The 19,982-nt window shown below is 35.4% G+C and overlaps 1 long non-coding RNA gene across 1 annotated transcript; it reads right to left on the reverse strand.

Annotated features, from left to right (window-relative positions):
• Positions 1-2,889: 2,889 nt before the first annotated feature.
• Positions 2,890-6,113, reverse strand: LOC146767823 (uncharacterized). The gene is made up of 2 exons (XR_014953632.1): positions 5,747-6,113; positions 2,890-3,167 (listed from the first exon to the last, which is right to left on the reverse strand). It is a non-coding gene; the product is annotated as an uncharacterized LOC146767823 (long non-coding RNA).
• Positions 6,114-19,982: the final 13,869 nt, after the last annotated feature.

Raw genomic sequence — 19,982 nt, forward strand, 5'->3', positions numbered from 1 at the left:
CTAAGGTATAGAGAAGGAAAGCTGACAGACCTTCTGTGCCTTCTGTACTCTCAGATTCTCACTTTAGAAAACAGTTGTAAATATTCAATATTAGTAAGTAGGAAAATAATTCACAATAATAACTGTGAGCAAAACATCTCCCAGTGGAATAAGTGATGTAGTTCCCTAAAAGCATTTAGTGGATTTTGCTACGAAGATTGAAAAATAAAGATTATATCTGTGCTATATGCTATCTCATAACTTGAACAAAGGAGGTAGCTTTTTATGGTAAGAAACACCTCCTTGATTGCATGGTTCCTCATGGGTAAGCTGAGTCTCTATAGAAGCTGCAAAAAAATGATTCAAAGTAATCTATAACCAGTTGTTTAAATTCAACATAGATTTTATTTCAACAAAATCTATAGCTCTGTAAGATCACAGATTTTTAGTTGGCCTATTCCTAGGAATTAAATATCTAATTTTATGTGTTTTTATTTTGTGCGGTTTATATTCGATTAAGCAGGTTGCAAGTTTTAGTTCCATAAGCTTCTTTTTTCAAATATCAGATATTTTCAACTGAGAGTATAGACTTAAATTTTATAGAACCTAGTTACAAATTCTAATCACTGTTTGGAATTCACTGTTACATTTACCTCATGATTTGTTTTGTGCTGGTCTACCATGACTTGCCAATTGACAGAGTTAATGGAACAGTCAAAAATTACCCTTCTTATATTGAACAGTAGTTTGTAGGGCAACCATGAAAGATAGATGTGATTTATTCCAGACCAATGCATTCCATTCTTTCTATTTTACTTTACATTTGTGAGAAAACACCTTTCATATGACAAAAATTGGAACACATCTGCTGAGGCTGAGTGACAGAAGTCCCTTGATGTTCCTTTAGACATGCAAAGTGTATCATCACTAATGCAGACAAGTGAGAGGATACGGGGTTTTGCTATGAAGCAAATAGTGTGAGCAGTGAATAAGGATATAGCAAATGGAAATATTTTCCTTTGTACTGATTTTTCTTACCCTTAAATCTTTCACAAGACCCTTACATCTCTCTTATTTGGTTCCAATTTTTATTCTAACATGAAAACTTCAAAAAGCATAGAACCTTCAGAAATTTAGTGGCTTATGTAGATACAGATAAATGACACCTAAATTCAATCCAACTATACTTTCAAGTGCTTTATTGAAATAAATATTGAACTCTTCAAAGCAGGCAGAAATTCTAAATTCAAATAGTTACATTAGAAAATAGATTAAAGTAGTCATAAATAATATAGGTGTGTTCACTTTAAGAAAAGGCAAAAAACAAAAGTAAAAACAAACTAAACTCTAACAAACCCCTCCCAAATATCATATGAAAGCATACAAAACTCACACTAAAGAAATAAGAAAGAAAATACAACACTCATTAAAGTGTTTGGATTTATTCTCTAACATGGGGGTAAATATAACTAAGATTACCCCCTACAGAAATATTTTCTTTTAATTAATTCCCTTATACTTCAGTATTTTATTGACCCATTCTGCCCCCAGTTAAGTAGAAGACCAAAAAAGTGTATACTTAAGAACACAAGGAACACAGAGAAGCAACTCACTTTGGTGTAACAGAAATTGATATGTAGGTGCTGATAAAAAGCTGTTGAAAGTTCACCAGAAATTCAAAGGATGTCTCCAACATGAAACAGAATGCTTTGCCTTCTAGAGCTGAAGAACACACAGACTTTAGAGAATGTCAGTGTTTTACTTTGATGGTTTAGATCCTTATATTCATACATGAATAATAAAATTAATTTCAGAGACTAAGTGGATTTATTGTCCATTTATGCTTGAGCTGGAAGAGGGTTATTAACTGACAACAACTTACTTGTATTTAGAACTCCTATGTTGGTTGAAACAGAATTTGATATTAATAAAATATCTTAATACTAATACAAATTCTCAAACATAAAATTACATCTACTATGTTTTATATGGTCAAAATTAATAAAATCAAACATTATCCTAGTTTTATTTGATGAAAGGAATCTATAATTTTCTTAAATGATAATTTTAATTCTATTAACATGTGGTAAAATATTTTATTGTTCAAAGACAAAACCTAACAACTGTCAATAGCACCTAAGATATGAATATATTCGTGGATATTAGAAATAGTATTCCAATGTGTTTAATCAGTTACTGAAGGGCAAAACAGTAAAGGAGTAATTATAGTCTGCAACTGTTCTATCAGAATTTAAGAATGGAATTTTTGGACTATAATGCTGTACAGATGTGAATGATCAGAAAAAGAGTAGTAAGCATGACAAAAGTGAAAATTTTAAAGAATCATTTGAAGTGATTTCACATTAATATGATATATTGCATGGCAAAGTCTTACAAACTTTCCCCAAAGTGTTGAGAGGCATGAAAGGAATACCTTCTCTTTCTGTATTAGAAAATCAATTTCCCAACTGCAGCTGAGCATGTGTAAATCATCTCTTCTTGCTGCATCAAAAAATGTTTGAACCTATTAAGATATGATTATTGAGAGATGCCTCTGCCTGAATTAAAGTCAAAAACTCTGCCAGTCTGTCAGTGCCTATTTATAGGGACTCCACTTGTTGCCTAATATCAAAAGAGCAAAAACCTTTTCACAATGGTGTTAAAATAGTGTAGTAAAAAGCAGACCTTTATTTGGAAGCTTCCTGGTGGTGATAGGCACATGGTCATCAGATTTCTGCAATTTTATAAGGTTTATTAATTAAGATACAGGTACATCCAATAAGAGATGCAGTTGCCCCAGTAACCCACCCCTGGGTCAGCCCCTTGGAGCTGGTAAGGGCTTCTTTGCCCCACTTGTCATTATGTCTTCTTTGCCCTACTTGAAAATAATACTAAACAGTATTTCAGGAATATTTTAGAAGGTTTGTTTATTACTCTAAAATCTAAAAGATAAGGTAGGAAAAATACCAGGAGCTTCATAATTATTGTACAGAGCTATGAATATATGAGAAATACATAAAAATAAAAAAAGATTAGGCATCACACTGAACAGCCCATTGTATCAGAGGGTGGTCTGATAACCTATTCAGCATCACACAATGACAGCATGCATGTTCTTGGTATATTTTCCACTGCTGGCTGCCGCTCGTGTCCCTGATGGACTCACAGTTCATGGAATAGCACACTTCCTTAAAAAACACACAGATAATAGAAAACATTAGTGACAAAGTTCAGAGATTGTCATTGATAGTAACTGACTGCAAAGATGAATCTGAAGCACTATACCAACAAACTCTAGTCACCAATTAAAGCGAGCTCAAGATCATCATTTAGCACACATAAAGTATAGTTCTTACCCAATAGGCATCTATATGGAAAAAAAACAGCTTTAGCCCACTGACCAATCCTAGAAGTTACAATGAAGTAGTCTTTGGCCCACTTAAGCTATATTCACATTATTTTCTTTGAGGAATGGGAAATGATGAAGTTACAGTTTATGTTATTTCATGTTTGGGTGGAGTTAAAGTGACTTTAGTCATTAGCATATGTAAGGACATAAAAATTAATATGCATTTTCAAGTTAATGAAGAAAAGTTCAGCTTTCTGTTATCATCTGATAATTTTTTTATTTATTGGCTATGTGGTTCTTGATGGAGCACAACCACAACACTGCTGTGTTCTCCAGAGCACCACTGTAAGCACCTTTGTGCCTCTTAATCCTTTGTTTCATATCTCCATTGGAGCAGAGCACCAAGCTGCCTCAGTTTTCCTGCTCCTCTAGTGTGCAGTTTGTCACTGGTGTGCTGTAGCAAATATGCTCAATCCTTCTTGCTGAACTTTGGTTTAGGTTCCACATATGCACTGAATTTTTGCCATGACCTTGGTACATTTAATCGTTTCTGGTTTTCATTCATATAAAGTGCTTCACATTGCTGAATTTTATTATTAGTTTTCTCACTGAAGGTAGGGACTTTGACCAAAGAACTATTGGGCAAGAATGCAGACAAATGTAGTAAATTAGACATTACTTTAAAGCTTCCCATCAAGATGGTGCAGAAGTATTGGCCCTTTCCCTCTTCAAATTCTATTCCTCCACAGGGAGCACTCTAATGATTATTCACTGCCTTTCCTGTCTTTTTTTCCAACCCAATTGAGTTGAAAACCATTATGTAACACTAACATAGTTAGAATTCTCTGCATGAAGAAATGACCCTTGATACTTGTTCAGAATTTGACGTTTTTTTCTTGATTTATTTCTTTATTCTATACTCTGTAAATCTCAAGCACATAATTCTTTTTCTAGAAAATAACCTTTTTTGTTCAATATGCTTTCAAATGTCTTATTACTATGCATTTGCCATGTTTAAAAAGGCTCGCTATGCCAAGGAAATCAACACATCTTCCTACCTTTCACCCAAAATTTTCTTCAAAAAGCTGCTAAAACTGATATAAGTAGCATGTAAAAATGATAAGTTGGAAAATCATAATCTGCAGAATTTTTGTTGTTCTAATATGCAAGTATTAATTACTGCTGCTGTGAATCTTTGCTCTGGGAATTGGAACAGCTTCTTCCCCTCTTTCAATGACCTTGGAGTTAACACAGTTTTGTTCTCACATATTCTCACTCTTGCCTCACAACTTCAGCATTTTTCCCCTTCTTACCAATGAGATGCCACCAGCATCACTGATGGCTTAACATCAACCAGTGACAGGTGCTTGGACATGGTTGGAACTGTCTGTGCCCAGCACTGGGGCAGCTCTTGGTGCCTCTTTACAAGCCCTGCCTGTGTTACTGAAACCCTGCTGTAAGCCAAATACATTAAATCTAAAACAAAACATAACCACAAAAAACAAAACAAAGCCACAAAATGTAAACAAAACACAAAAACAGCTCCTACAAACCAAGCCAGTAGAAGCTGGGAAAAAATGAAATTAAAGGAAATCTTGAATCAGATTTAGAAGCAGAAAGTACTTTGTTCCCTTCTTGCTGAAAAGAGCACTGAACTGTTTTTAATGTGAGTCAGTCTTGCTTTCTGACTCACAGCCTTCTGAATCACAATCAAAGGTTTAGAACCATCCATCAAAAAAAAAAAGGTATAAGCCACTGAGATGTTTTGTTGGTCTAAATAAGTTTGCTTACAGATTCAAAATAAAACCAAATTACCCATGGCTGACTTGCAACAGATGAGGATCTCACAGATAGGTTCTGAAGAACTGTCTGAAGTCAGGTATTTCATCAGTTCTTCAAATAAAACAAAACAAAATAAAAAGACCTTAAGACTAAACCTGTGGTAAATTGTGCAATTCAAATTTATTTGTTTTGTATACCTTTGTCTGCTTGACATTCATAGTCATTGGTCCCTTTTTGAAGGTAATTCCAAACATTCCTCAAGACTGAGTGTAGAGTTGTGTTTGCATTGTATATCCCTTCATAATGGTGTGTCCCTCCATATCCCCTCTTTGTACCTGTTTGTTTCATCCCAGCTTTCCCATCAGTACCTGTATGTCCATCAAACCCCAACCCACCCCCCTGTCTCCTCCCAGGTGATGTGTCCATCACCTGGTGACCTTTCTCCTTTGTCCAGATCCTTCCCCCAGGGTCACCAGGTAACTGGACCCTGGCTGGGACTCCTCCCTATCCCCTCCTCAGGGGTCACTCTGAGGCCTTGCCCCCAGAGAGCCGCTCCCATGTCCTTCCCCCATTGCCTGCTCAGGTTTCCCCGACCCCTATATCTGGCTGCTCTGGGCGGGGACTTCCCTTTCTTACCCTGGATGTCCTTCAGGGTCAGGTGTGTCCTAGGATCTCTCCACGCCTGCCACGCTCTCGCCCCAAGTCTCAGTTCTCAGTCCCTTTCTGCCCCGGCTAGCTCTCCAATGGGGTAAGAAGGGCAAATGGAAGCACCCTCCGCTGAGCCCAGCAGGGCTTTGGAGAGTGCTTTGTGGGTCTGAAAGGCGCAGCTGAAATCCCACGGCGTAGCAAATAAGAGAGTCTCCTGTTAGGGGCTGAATCCAAAGTTTATTGTAGCCCAGCATGGCCCAACAACACCTGAGTAATGCCAGCTAACAAGAGCACCGGCAGGGTGCTTGCAACATGTTATATACTAAGAGGGAGGGGAATCGGTCAGCCAATGGGAGTACAAGGGGAGTGGCTCTTGTATGGGCGGACACATATGGGAACCAATGAGGGATGGACATGGGAGGGGCCCCCGGCCCCTGTCCAATCACCCGGCACCCAGGATGGAAGCTTCTGGATGTATGGGAAGGGATACCGAGTGACGGACAGGGTGCCTGGGAGGGGGCAAGGGAGTGACTCGGCACTTCAGGGGAGGATTGACACATAGGGTAAGGCAGGAAAACTAGGGACAAACCAAGTGGAATATGGGGGGTACGTAGGAACAAACCATTACATTGCGAAATGATAATAAAACATGCAATAACACAACTCCACACACGCGCTCATTAAACTTCGGAACTAATCCTGAGGGAGACCACCTCTTTCCTTTGCTTGTGGGACCAGCTTGTCTTTGGACTCATGTGGGAGCTTCTCCAATCCCCCCGGGATCCAAGGAGAAGTTCTTTCCCTCTGCCTGACTCGCCCCACTGCCCAGCTGGCCAGGATCCACAGGGGATCTGTTCCCATGGATTCGAGGGGGAGACGCAGCAATTGAGTCAATTAAACTTTTATCTGACAGATAGCAAACTACCACTTCTTCTAAAGATTCCTTATGAATCCTTAGGCTAGTGTAAAACCTTATTTGCTATGAAGGAACGAAGAAGAGAAGAATACAGCTATTGGTCGTTGTCCTCAGATGTCACAAGAGTGCTCTGGACCTAAGTAATTTCTTGTGACTAAGTCATCCTTCTGCTAAAGCATGCTTTGTTTTGCTGCATATTCCATGAGAAAGTTACCTTTAGGACTTAGAAGTCTAGAGGGAGACACCACTTAATTCAGATTTCCTAACTCCTAAACACGTCCTTTAATTATTTTCTAATGCAAGATCTTTACAAGCTCCTGATTACATTCTTCAACTTAAAAATAAGATGATATTAAAAAGCTAGCAACTCATTCTTCTCAAGGCGGGGCTTATCCTGTCTGTATGCACTAGGACAGTGCTAAGAGCAGCCGCCAAGCTGTGCCTTTCGGAGCAGCTGGGCTTCCCTGCTGTCTGTCTAACTCAGCCTTTCTTTAGTTCTAGTCAAGGTCTTCCAAAAGCACATGAAGAACATTCTGACCAGATGTTCTGAGTCTGCATCTATTCCAGAAGAGGGGTTGCAGACAACTTCTGGTGAAAATATGGACACCTGCTTAGGGTGTCTGAGCAGGTGCTGAGGAAGAAAGTCTGTCACTGCAGCACTGTTGCTTTCTTCTGACCGTGTCAAATTTGGGCAATAACTTTTCAAGAAAGTGTCTTTTTTTTTAGCTCCCTGGGTCATGCAAAGTTCATGGAATTGCATTGCCTACATATACAGTGCATTAATACTGGTGGAATTATGATCAACAAGTAGCATACATGGCAGAAGCTCTCTCTAGTCTATGATAAACCCATTTTATCTTTGACAGAACTGTAGAAATAATTACAGAGAGCAATCTAGACATACAGGATTTGAGCAGGGGAGATATTTTCTTTTTTTTTTTTTTTAATTTTAATATTTGATATAATGTCCAAAGAAATTTTAGACTTAGTTCAGATCTAAATAGGCATGAAGTCCTATGGAAGATTCACTGAGGCAATGCAGAGAATAATCAGGAACAACATTTCAAGATGAAATGAAGTATCATTTACTGCCCAGGGGTCAGAATCATCTCTTGTGCTGTTAGATATCTTCATTAACAACCTGAAAGTGAGAGTAAAGAGCATACTAATGAAACTTGCAACTGAAAGTGCAGTGAGCATTTGTGAGAAAGAATACAAATAGAAAGTAAGAATGTATTTGAAGAAAACGACTGAAAAACAGTTTGAGAAAAAAAATTAAGATAAGTATTATGTAGGAAGGTAACACATGGATTATAATGTTAAAATAGCAATAATTGAAAACAAATAAATGGTCACTATGGTTAAAAATGGTCAGAACATTTTTACTAAATTTATTGTTTTAGAATGTGTCAAATTGTTTATGCTATAAGTATACATGGAAAAAGTGATTTTCTATATCTCATTGCATACTAACTCATTCAGAATTATTAAAATATCCTATTTTGGCTTTCAACATGCTCAAAAAATGATGAGCTTTTTATTCAAAAATGTTAGTTAATTATAGGTGACATGATTTAGAAGGATAAAATTCCAACATTTGAAAAAAGCCCAAATAAAATATTCTAACTGACTTTAATATAGGGGATTAATGGTTCATTTTTAAAAACTATTTACTTCAGTTCTTTTAAAAAAGAGAACATTTAATTTTTGAAAAATTTCTGGAAGTCTTGCCATTTCTTTTCCAGCTTTAAATGTAATATTTCAGGGGAACAAATAATCCAAGGTCAATGGAGGTTTTGGTATTGTATGCCAAAACATTAACTAATCAATCATGAAAGTATTAGTCACTGTCTATCTGGTCTGTTAAGACTGTGTCTGGAATACTTTAAATATTTTTCAACATCTTGGTACCTGACTGGGAAGGGAAAAGGAACAAGCTGAATGAAGATCAGAAAAAAGCAGGCAACATGATTAGATTGTTGAGAAATTCATTTAAGAAGAAAGGTCACAAACACCTAAATATTCACTACTTGACTAACAACATACATAGGTATGCAGCAAATTAAAAAAATGATAAATAGAAACACTTATTTATACAATGCCTAATCAATTATATGTCCTATGGGACATATTGCAATGAGGTGTAATTAATGGTAGATACCCAAAATTAAAAAGAAAAGAGACAAGAAAAAAGTCTAATCTTTCTTGAACAGTATTTGCAGCAGCCACCACAGCAAGTATATTAAAAGCAAAATATAAGAGAAACTACAGAATGTCTTTACATTTTCTCAAAAAAAAAAAAAAAAAGTTTTCTGTAGGTTTAAAAACCACCAATTTTTGTAGTTTATCTAATAAAGTTTCACTCCAAAGTAGAGAATTTCTCTGTCTGGTCAAATGTGTTGGACTAGGTGAGTCCTTAGGAAGTGTTTCTTTTTCTTGTACAACTGAAGAGGAGAGACACTAGAGTAGAGTATTAGTAGACACTGCAATGAATGATTGAGTAAGATGTTTCCTGTAAATGCCTAACAGAACAGTACAGGCAGAATGTCAGTCAACAAGAGGAACTCCTTAGGCTCAGTCTTACAAGGCCTTAGTGAGATTTATGTAGTATAACAGTGTGGAGGGGTGCAAAAGAGTCTAATCTTGTCTCTAATATTTACTTCATCACTTTCTTTTATTTATACAGATTGATTTTATTCCTCATAACATTAATAATGAGAAAGCTTCTATTAAAGGTAAATCTAAAGTCCTGATCACTCCCTTCCTCAAAACACAGCTATCTTTCAAAGATGAAATCTTAATTACTACTTCTTCATGGCTACACTACACACCTAGAACTAATCTTGTGAACTGGGAACCTCCCTTCTCATTTCTTCTTTACCTACTAGTTACTGATGGCTAAATATGTTTGAGGGTTTTTGGGTTATGTTGTTTGGGTTTGGGTTTGGGTTTGGAGTTTCTGTGTACTAGGTTGGGTTTGAGGTGTTTTTTTTGGCTTGGTTTGTTTCTTTTCTTGCCCCCTCCCTTACCCCCACTCACCATTTTGGATTTTGGAAAGTAAATTTCCATCTAAGTCCATTCTGTTATTCCAGTTTATGTTAAGATTTATCTTCTTGTTCACAGGGAATACAATAGTTGTTCTATGTGTAGTTGCACTAAATCTTAACCATTTAAAAAACAGTCCAAAAGAAAGAAATGTTAGACATAAAGTGCTAAAATAAAGTTTAGATTTACAAGTTTTTGGGTGTTTTTTTGGGTTTTTTTGGGGGGGTTTTTGTTTGTTTGTTTTTTGTTTTTTGTTTTCCTCCAGAAAACTGTTCTTTTCTTTAACTTTCTCCTTCCCTCCTTCTCATACTTCTATCTGGAATTTTCTAAACAAAAATGTTTCCAGAGATACAGTATGCTATATATGTAGTGTGAAATGAATTCAAATCTGAGACATGCACCCTGCACAGATGCTTTTCATTTGCAAAATTAATTGGTCACATTGGAAACACATTGGATTCATGCTGAGAGGCGTTGGTGGGATTTTGGCTCGAAGGAACTAGAAAATATCAGATCTATTTATCGATGCTTGAACGTTAATAAATGCAAACACAAGGACTGTGTTTAGAATTGTTGGTTCACAAGTGTTAAACAATTGTTTATATTTTCCTGCTACTAGTCACAGAGTATATGTAACACCTATGGAGAAAGGAACACACTTTAATAAATAAATCCAGTGAAAAGGAAGTGAAGACAAAATCTATTTAGTAGTATAAGAAGCTTCTTTGGAAGATAAGCTAACATACATGCCTTCTTGAAAACAATTCTAAAGGAATATTTGCTGTCTTTATAGCTATTTTTGGCCTAGTTTTTTGGTGTTGTAAGGAGTACTTCGCCTACTTGATTACCTGACTGGTAGTATTAATCTTACTGCAACCTAATTATTTCTTCTCTCTTCCACCAGATTAATCTACTCACAATTCCAGATTACTCACTATTTCAAATTCCTTTTTTCACTGACTGTCCTGGTTTCAGCTGGGCTTCTAGTTGTCTTCTAAGTAGCTGGTACAGTGGTGTTTTGGATTTATTATGAGAATTATGTTGATAAAACACTGACATTTTAGTTCTAAATGTAGGACTCTGTAGTGTGTCATACTCTGCCAGTGAGCAGGTGCAAAAGTCATTGGGAGGAAGCACAGCTGGAACATTTGACCCAAAGCAGCCAAAGGGATATTCCACACCACATAGCGTCATGGTCAGTTTATAAACAGGACAGAGTTAGATGGGAGGAGCCAATCATTTTTTGGGGCTGAGCTGTGCATCAGTCATTGGATGGTGAGCAGTTGTATAGGGCATCATTCACAGTACATTAGTTTTAAACTGATAGATCTTAATCTATCAATCCTAAGAAGTTAATGAGTGCCTCTAATACTATAGGGGTACATGGAAGATATTTTTGGATTGAAGCCCAAAATTTTGCTGTAAGTCTCTCCATCTTTTGAAAATAATATTTTAGTTAATTCCTTCAGTCTCTCTTCATCTCTTGCAAAGCCTATTTCAATTAATTACTTCAGGTTTCCTTTTTCTCTCAGCTTTTATTTATTGTGTTATTATGCTCCTAGACTGATGCATTACATCATGCAATACAAAATAAGTATAATTGAGTTACCTTAGGGATAGTGGTAGCAATGCTATAGTTGAATTTAAATTGGCTGTTATACTATAAATATTTGAATCATGATTAATATCTTGGCAATTTCTAGTCTCATTTTGAAAAAAAGGTTGAAATGTAAGCTGAAAATATAGCTGTAAATCTACATAAAGGAAAAATACTCTGAATTTATCACCTTTTCTAAAACCTTTCTAGAGAAAAATTTTATCCTCTGTGTAGAAAGAGAAATTTCCAACCAAGTTCTTCTTCAGTTTTTTATTTCCTGAATTCTTTGAAGCTTTGTAATGCTAACTTTTTTCCTTGGGTTATTTCTTAGGACAAAAAAGTTCTCATAAGTCTCTCATAATCATGATCTTCTATTACATGAGAAAGATTTTTTAATTGAAAAACTGAAGAGTTTACCTCTATAAAAAGGGGAAATTAAGAATTGCTGCCCTATAAAAAAGGCAGTAGGCTAAGTCTGTGTAAAATACCTTAAAAATTACATAGAACATATACAAACTACCCTTTAGTCTGTTAAGGAAAGGCTGAATTCCCACAAATAAATCTGCCTCTCTACATTGTATGTAAAAGGAGTTTAAAACAACTAAGTTCCCAGACTGTCTCTTAAAGAAGGTAGATAAATCCAGACCATGATACCACATAAATATCAGAGAGATAAAACACCTCAGAAGGAATATGGACCAAAGAAAACTTGACCAAGACCAACAGTTAATCTAATTTCAGCCCAGAAAGACTTTGAATTACTGTGATGAAGTTTTCTCCCAATTCCTTTTCTCTTTTTTTTCCTCCTTTTAAACATTATGCACATTAATTTAGAGAACAAAACAGCGTAATTACAGCTTAAAAAAAAACACATAATATTTTCTAAGGATAGGATATTAAAGGTTGTCTCCTGACTTATCTTGGCTTGAAGAAGCTTGCATTCATTGGTGTAATTAAAGGTTTGATGGGCTGAAGGACAGGAGTTTTAGCAAGGATAGATCATTGGGAAAATAGATGAAAAAACATTAGTATTTTTTGTCCTTCCTATATCAGTTATTATAATATATTTAACGTTTCATATTTTATTTAGTTAATAGTACCTAAAACTGGTGTTTATAAAAATAAAAATAATAAAAGTATATTTGCACAAGCATAGCAATACTTATTATAAAAAGAGGAGCTAGCACTGAATGGTGTATGGCAATTTGTCAAAATATAACAGTTAGAACACAACAGAAACCTGAGCAAAGTAAAAATCAAACTTGCTGCACCAAATTAATTATAAGCACAAGGTTTAAAAAATAAAGATTTCCAACTTTCTGAATTTCCAACTCCATCTTGCTGACAAATTTGGCAACTTTGAGGACTTCAAACATTCTTACTGTGAGCATAACAGCAACAGCTTCCTTGTCTATAGGAGTAGTTGTTGACCCTTTTTAAGGTTAGACTTGGCTCTACTCTCTGCATGAGCCTCTGCTTTGATCCCCACATTCTGCATAGCCCATGCTGTGCCCTCTCTGCTCCTGTAACTTGCCTAACTGATGATCTTGGAGATTCTCCCCACTGTGCATGCGTCCATTAACTCAAAGAAGTTGAAATTTTCCCTTTCCCCTTGGTCCTACCTGCCAAAGCATGCAGCAGCCTTGACAATGAAATCACTTTTCCTCTCTGTTTCCCATCTTGTCCTATACAATAGTACAATGAACTATGTACTAGTTCATAGTACAATGAACTATGAACAGAAATTCTCAGTGAGTAGGTGAGTAGGTAATTCATGACAAACGTGAATTTGTCTTGAACACAAAGTACTGCATAACTGGTCACTCAATTCATAGAAATAAAGGAAGAGTTTTGTATTTTTTTAAGTGTCTGAGCATAAGTAATCCCATAAAAGCACCTGACAGAAAAATAAGTAAATTTGTATTTTTTCTGTTTTTTTATTTTCATTTGAAAATTGTATATACAAAAATTTCAAATATTATACTTCCTTCAATTCCTATTAGCAGTATTTACACACCTCACTAAGTGCTACTGCAGGATTAGAGATTATAGAAAATAATTTGTAGATAAAAACATCCAAATTTAAATAAGATTTGTGCAAACTGATGTTTAATTTTTCACCTTTTAAAAAAAGAAGAAAAAGCAGATTTTTAAACAAAATTATCCCTTAAAAACCTTTTAAATGTGGCTATTTTCTAGATGACTCTTTAAAAATATAAAACAATTGAAGCCCATTAAAAACTTTAGTCCACTATAAGTATTTAATCTTGTTTTTGCTTTTAACCATTTTAAGAAACTTCCAGTTTGTTTTGGTTTTTGTGTATTACCTATTTTATCTGGCTTCAAAATTATATTAAGATTATGTAGATTATATTATACAGATTATATTATATAGATTAGATTATGTAAAATAGATGTAATTACTAGCAAATATTTTGAGAGTAGAAAATTGAGATGAAGTGGGATATGTGAGATTTTATGTGATAGCTTGAAAGACTGTTTAAGGTAGCTATTCAGAGCAAAAATATTAAACAAAAGTACTGGAGCAAAATGTATTGAAATATATGTTACTGGGTAATGACTTGTATGTCATCAGGAACAGATGCTGAATCTAATGACAATGACATGCAGAATTTTGATGAAGTTCAGTGAAAAATCAACTTAGAACTTATCAGCTGATACTAAAATACTAATGCTAAGGATATTTTCCAGAAATAATTTCCATAAAATTTCATTAGATGAAGAAACAATTAAAAAAAAAAATGATAAAGCATCTTTGCAAATAAAGTTTATCTATCTGAAATGTGGAATAAAACAAACATTCAAAAGTTACTACAGATTCCAGTATTTTGTTTTTTTAGAAAAATAAAATTCAGTATAACTCGGAGGTCATGATAACACTGTTGAGGCCTTAGAAGTAACATTCTGGAAACTGTATGAATGTTTTTGGTAAAATGTATTGTTTCTAAACCCATGATAGCTAGGAAAAAAATAATAAAATAATTCTTATGCAGTGACAGGTAAAATGCTTCTTATGCAGTGGCAGATTCATAGGAAAAATCTCTGAAAGTTCTCTATTCTCTTCTTCTTCTACAAGCACCAGATAAGGAAGACAGAAAAGAGGATATTACTTTTCTTCAGTCTACTTTCCCTGCATAAAAAGGAAAGTTAATGCACCATAATTAACTGTGAGTTTTCTCTTGCTTTAAAAATTGTAAAATTTTAAATAAGCTTTAAAAATTAGAAATAGTTATTCCTTCTTAATTATTTAACTGTTCAGAGAGTAATACAAGGAAATTATTTATCTGAAATGTTCTTTCTAAGTATAAATATCTTATAACTTTGCCATGTGGCTAGTAAGTATGTATTTACCAACATAACAAAATTGGTTACTATTGCTAAAGTAATCAAGCCTAGTGTAGAATATTTAATCTAATAGGAGGATAAATACTGTACCTGGAAATCATAAAGCATTTATTTATAACAGAAAATAGAAAAAAGAAAAAAATCTTGGAAAGCTTTTGGGTTTTGTCTCTGCTGCTCATGTAAAAGACAGCCCTTAGGAGGAAAGCATTTATATGAAAATATAACAAGTATTAGGAATATTTTTAAACAGAATTTTAAATTTTTTGCCTTATCCATAAGAGTGATGCATCCAAAATAATGTCATTAAAAAGAGATATAATTGAAAACAACTTTGTAAAGATGTTGTTAGACTAGCTTTCTGCCGGGAAAAAGTAACCACTCTGCTGCATTGTTGAAAAATTATACAAGTTTAAAATGCAACTGAAACTATCAAATTCATGTTCAGCCAATAAAGGAATGACAACATTAAATTTTAGACTAGATTAAATTTCAAAGAGGAATGTCTTCCTCTTTCAGTGAAAATATGAAAGCCAAGCAAATAAATCTCTCTGAACCAAGTAAGCAACTTTGCCAGTACTCTGTTCCTGTCTTTGAAGCAAAATCCTGAAAGTGTCCTCTCGGGACACTGAGGCTTGAGGAAGGAAGATGGTTTTATGTGGTCCTGTGCATAATGCCTATTGCAGAGATCTGACCACTTCTAACGACTAAATTACTACCATATTTTGCCAATTTTCCAACTATTAATTAAAAAAGTAACTAAGAGTGATCCACCACTTTGCTTATGTATGGTTCATTCTGTAATTAAGCAAGAGGTCCAAATTAGCAGCCTATACACAAACCGTGTGATCTGAAAATTCTTACTTTATTATGTGCCTATGGTTTTAAGATAACTGAAAAATTGATTAAATATACCAAAAGACAGGAATACTCTGATGACCTATGTTAAACACTTTGAAAATTGTAACAATTATCTGTGAAGAATTGCATTGGGTCTACAGATTACTGGCTGAGAATTTTTTCATTGTTTCAATTATAAGAAAAGTATAGGCAAAATATTTATAAGACTATATTAGAGAAAAATTACTATTTCAAGCAATATTGTTAAAAAAATATCTATAATTTAAAGTACTGTGATCAATTTTCTTCACACTTTGCCAAAATTTTCTCTTTCATCTCAATATTTCATTCTAATCACAGGGAAAAAGAATTACTAAGCCAAGTATGCTCTAAAGGTAGGTCTATAATGATATGTACTTGCTGCATGACTGAGCTATGGAATTGAATAAAGATTTAAGTAAATAATGATTATTCTAGTTTCTGACACATGAAATTCGTCTGTAAGAAAATAATCCACTTTTCTGTAAGATAATCATTGCACATAAATTTCTGAAAAACAGGAAGGCTTTGTAGTGTGAAGAAGGTTTTGTAGAATGTAATATCTTTGTCTACCTGGGCACATTATAACATCATCCCTCAAAGTATATATAAATATGAAATTAGAGCCTTGGACAACCCAAATATGGCAGAAAAATGTTAGTGTCAGTGAGCCAGACTTCCTTTTCAGATGAAAAGAGGAATTTGGGATGTTGCTGCTCTTTCACTGTGTCAGATCCACCTTCTTCTAGTTGCAGAAAGAATACCTATTTGATCCCCCAGGGGGTGTGAATACCTGTTGCTTGATGTTACTAGTATAGAAATACTTACCAGTATCTCTGACCTTAAGTTTGTTTTATTCTTTATGTACAGAGAAATTGTCAAACCTGATTTCTTAAAACTGGTTCAATTTCCACTGGATAAGGAAACTGAGCTTAAAATATGGTTCTTTTATGATTTTTTTCTATTTTAGAAAAGGTAATTTTGTGCTTATCTTTCTCCCATTCACTTTTTTACTGACAGATGAAAGGTGATTGGAAATAGCCAGCATAAATTCATTGAGATAAATCATATTTGATTGTGCTTGACTGTATCTGAAATGCTATGCCCAGTTTTGCAACACAAATAAAAGAAAAATATTCATAAACTGCCATTCAGACATCTGAGGTAGTCAGGAGCTAATTGCAATCTCCCAAAACTTTCAGAGAGATCATCAAGATGCTAGAGAATTTAACCACATATGTGATTGGTGAATCAGTATCCAAAGCCCTAACAGGGTGACAGTAGAAGTTGACTGAACACAGGAACAACAATTTACTGTGAAAATTAGGAAGCATTGGAACAAGTTACCAATCCATTTGTGAAAGCTCTGTCATTAGAGGCTTCTAAGAGCTGGGTGGACAAAGTCTGAGTAACCTGCTCTAAGTTCAGTGTTGATGAGGTGTAGCAAGAGGAAGAAATTGTTCCTCTCTCAGGATGTGAAATGCCATATCCATGTGCTTTGTGATGGCAGATGATACAATCTGTAGGATACAGTACAAACCTCTTCAAAGCCCTGATCAGAGAGGGTGGAAAGGCAGGTAAGGGGATGGGGTAGGGGTGATGACAACAGGGGGAATAGAATGATGAAGGGGACAACACCTAGGGGTGCAGGACATGACACTACATGTATCGGTCGTGCCTCTCCGGTACGGAGGCTCTGCCGATACGGTGGTAATAAGAATGCGTACACCACGGCAGGTTGTCTCTCAGGCGCTGCTTTATTCGCTGAGGGCTGGGTGTCAGGGAGGATCCGCGACCCGTCCGCTCGGCAAGGGAGCAGGCTCTGAGAGCCCCGAATAAGGCTTATAACAGGTGGCAAGTAGGAGGGACAGGGTACAAAGGGTCCAATAGAAATAGGGTTCGGAGGAGGAGTTGGGATGGGATAATTGGGGTACAGCAAATGGGGATGAGGGAAGGGGGCGATAACCGGGGAAGAGCCAATTACAGACAAAGAACTTAGGAACATTCTAGAACTAAAGGCAAGTACAAAAGTGATTGACATAAAGATGGGCATAACTGACAGTTACATAACATAAGGGGAGTGGTAGATTTGATGGGCAGCTTGGAGGCGGGAATCTATACAACAGCCTCCTCCCAAGGCATATTCGGGGGGGCTTTCCCCAAGTCCACTACCACAACTACATGCACCCAAAGACCCAACTATATTTGGCTGCAATCACAGCAAACCAATAAACATTACAAATAGCAATAGAAGATTCATTAATAAAATTATTCATAGTAAAATTAATAGATGCTTTCTTCATGCTTGGAAATAAGGTTCAAATAGAACAGGTTTTTGGAGATGAAAGAAAGAGACTACTTTGCAGTGATCTCATCGAATGCAAGAGGACCCTGAATTTCATAACTTAAAATTATATTCTATCACCACAAGTCCATACATAGTTACAGGCAGAAGGCAGTCATAATATTCAAGCACAGCAATGTTTGAAGTGTAGAGAAGTTATGTAAAAAAGGATTTTTTTCTTGTTATTAGTATACCCATGTTCTAAACAACAAAGACTTCACCTTGTATATATAAATAAGAATTCAGAGGACTACCTAGAAAATTATGGCTGAACAAAACTCTTCCAATTGCAAGTACCTCTTTCAAACTGTTTTCAATGACAAATACAACCTTGAATATGTACTAAAGCTAAACAATAAAAACCAAACAAATCATGATCCTTGCAGCCATATACACAGTAGCTCATGGCCATTTTCTCATCTTCCTTTAGTATTTTCTTCATTCTGGCAGTATAACAAATGACAGCATAGATGCTGTCTCTCATGATAAAGTTTCTGAAGTTTCTGTGCTCTTTGCTGTTAGCAACAGCTCAAAAATACAGTCTGAATGGTCCATAATTTCCTAGTGCTGCAAGGCTAATTTCAGTGCTGCCATTCTACCCACTGAATCACTGTCTAGCTCCCTCATTCTTTCTTTTCTAGTTTTTGGGGTAGTGACAAGATTGCTTCATGACTGCTCTTTCTATTTGTCCTGACAGCATCCATGGCTGTCCAGGTAGTGTAAGTAGGGTTGAGGTTCAATTGACACTGGGTAACTGTGTACTGATTTTATGCAGTTGTGTTGTGCTGTTAGGATGGTGTTCTCCACTCAATGCTTTTTTTGCTCTGTTGAATGTGATGAAATACCGGTTTGTTGTGCCTGTAGTTGCAGTTGCTTGGTCATGCTGCTGGAACCAACATCAAATCTTCATGCTGATGGCCTGTAGTCAGAAGCATTGTACTCCTAAGATACAGGCAGATTCAGAAATTTTGACAGACTTGGCCAGTAGGACTTGAATAGTTGCTTCCCCAGGCTCATGTGTGCTGAGTTCATTTACTCATCCTCAGTATCATAAGGCCAAAGTCTCAACAAAACTTGTCCAAGAGCATCCTTGTTCTCATCCACATGGAGGTCCCAAGTCTACAGCTTTGAAGGCAGATAATTTTCTTCAGTTATTAGCATATTTGGTTTCTTGTTCCTTGTCTGAAGAGAACTTATATCAGGATGGTCATGACACCATGCAAAGCTTAAAAAGATCCCTAAAAAATGTCAGAAATATAAATTTTTAGAGTATATTACAGAGTATACCGGAAAATTATATAGTTACATGGAATATAATCAGGATATATCATAAATAAGAGATATAACAATGTAAATAAAGGTAAATGTTTACAAAGCATGTTCTGCAGAGGGCCAGACTATTCCATTATTTTTTCTCTAATTGGGAAAGAGCTAAACAATTCCAAGATTCTCATTCTGACTTCAACATTCACATGTAGTCTGCAATGTGTAGTCTTCCTACATCCTGTTTTATTCTTACACCCAAATGGATTTTGCCTCCATACAAATAATTAGTAATTTTTTTTATGAAAAACAAAACAAAAAAACCCTCAACTTGTAATAGCTTTTACTATAATATTTTTAAACAATATATTATTTATTTTTATTCTATTTTGTCAAACTTCAGAACTTTCTAAGGTATCCTGGAAATGTTTCATTGTTTAACCTTAAGATGAGATAAGCTGACCCTGAGGATTTATTTAGCTTTTAGCCTTCATTTCCTACATACTTTTATTTTTTTTCTCTAAATAATATTCTGCATTCTAATTGGTTCTGTGAGCAACACCCACATGAATTGCTCTTAGTAGTCATTATATTTCAAATAAACTGTCCTTGCTTCTGTTTGATGCTTTGCTTCTGTTTGGTGCTATACTTTTCTGCCTAGCATCTGTATTTCACTGAGATATATAAACTATAGTTAACAGATAAAAATATCAACCTAAAAGTGGCTTCAGTATTCAAAGGTCAGCTTTAAATTCACTGCTCGTGCATGTTTTTCTCAGATAGCTAAACACTCTGAGGTCAGAAGACAATACTAAGG

Source organism: Lonchura striata, chromosome 3 (genome assembly GCF_050655825.1).
Source record: "Lonchura striata isolate lonStrDom1 chromosome 3, ASM5065582v1, whole genome shotgun sequence".
In the NCBI taxonomy this organism is placed as follows: Eukaryota; Metazoa; Chordata; class Aves; order Passeriformes; family Estrildidae; genus Lonchura; species Lonchura striata.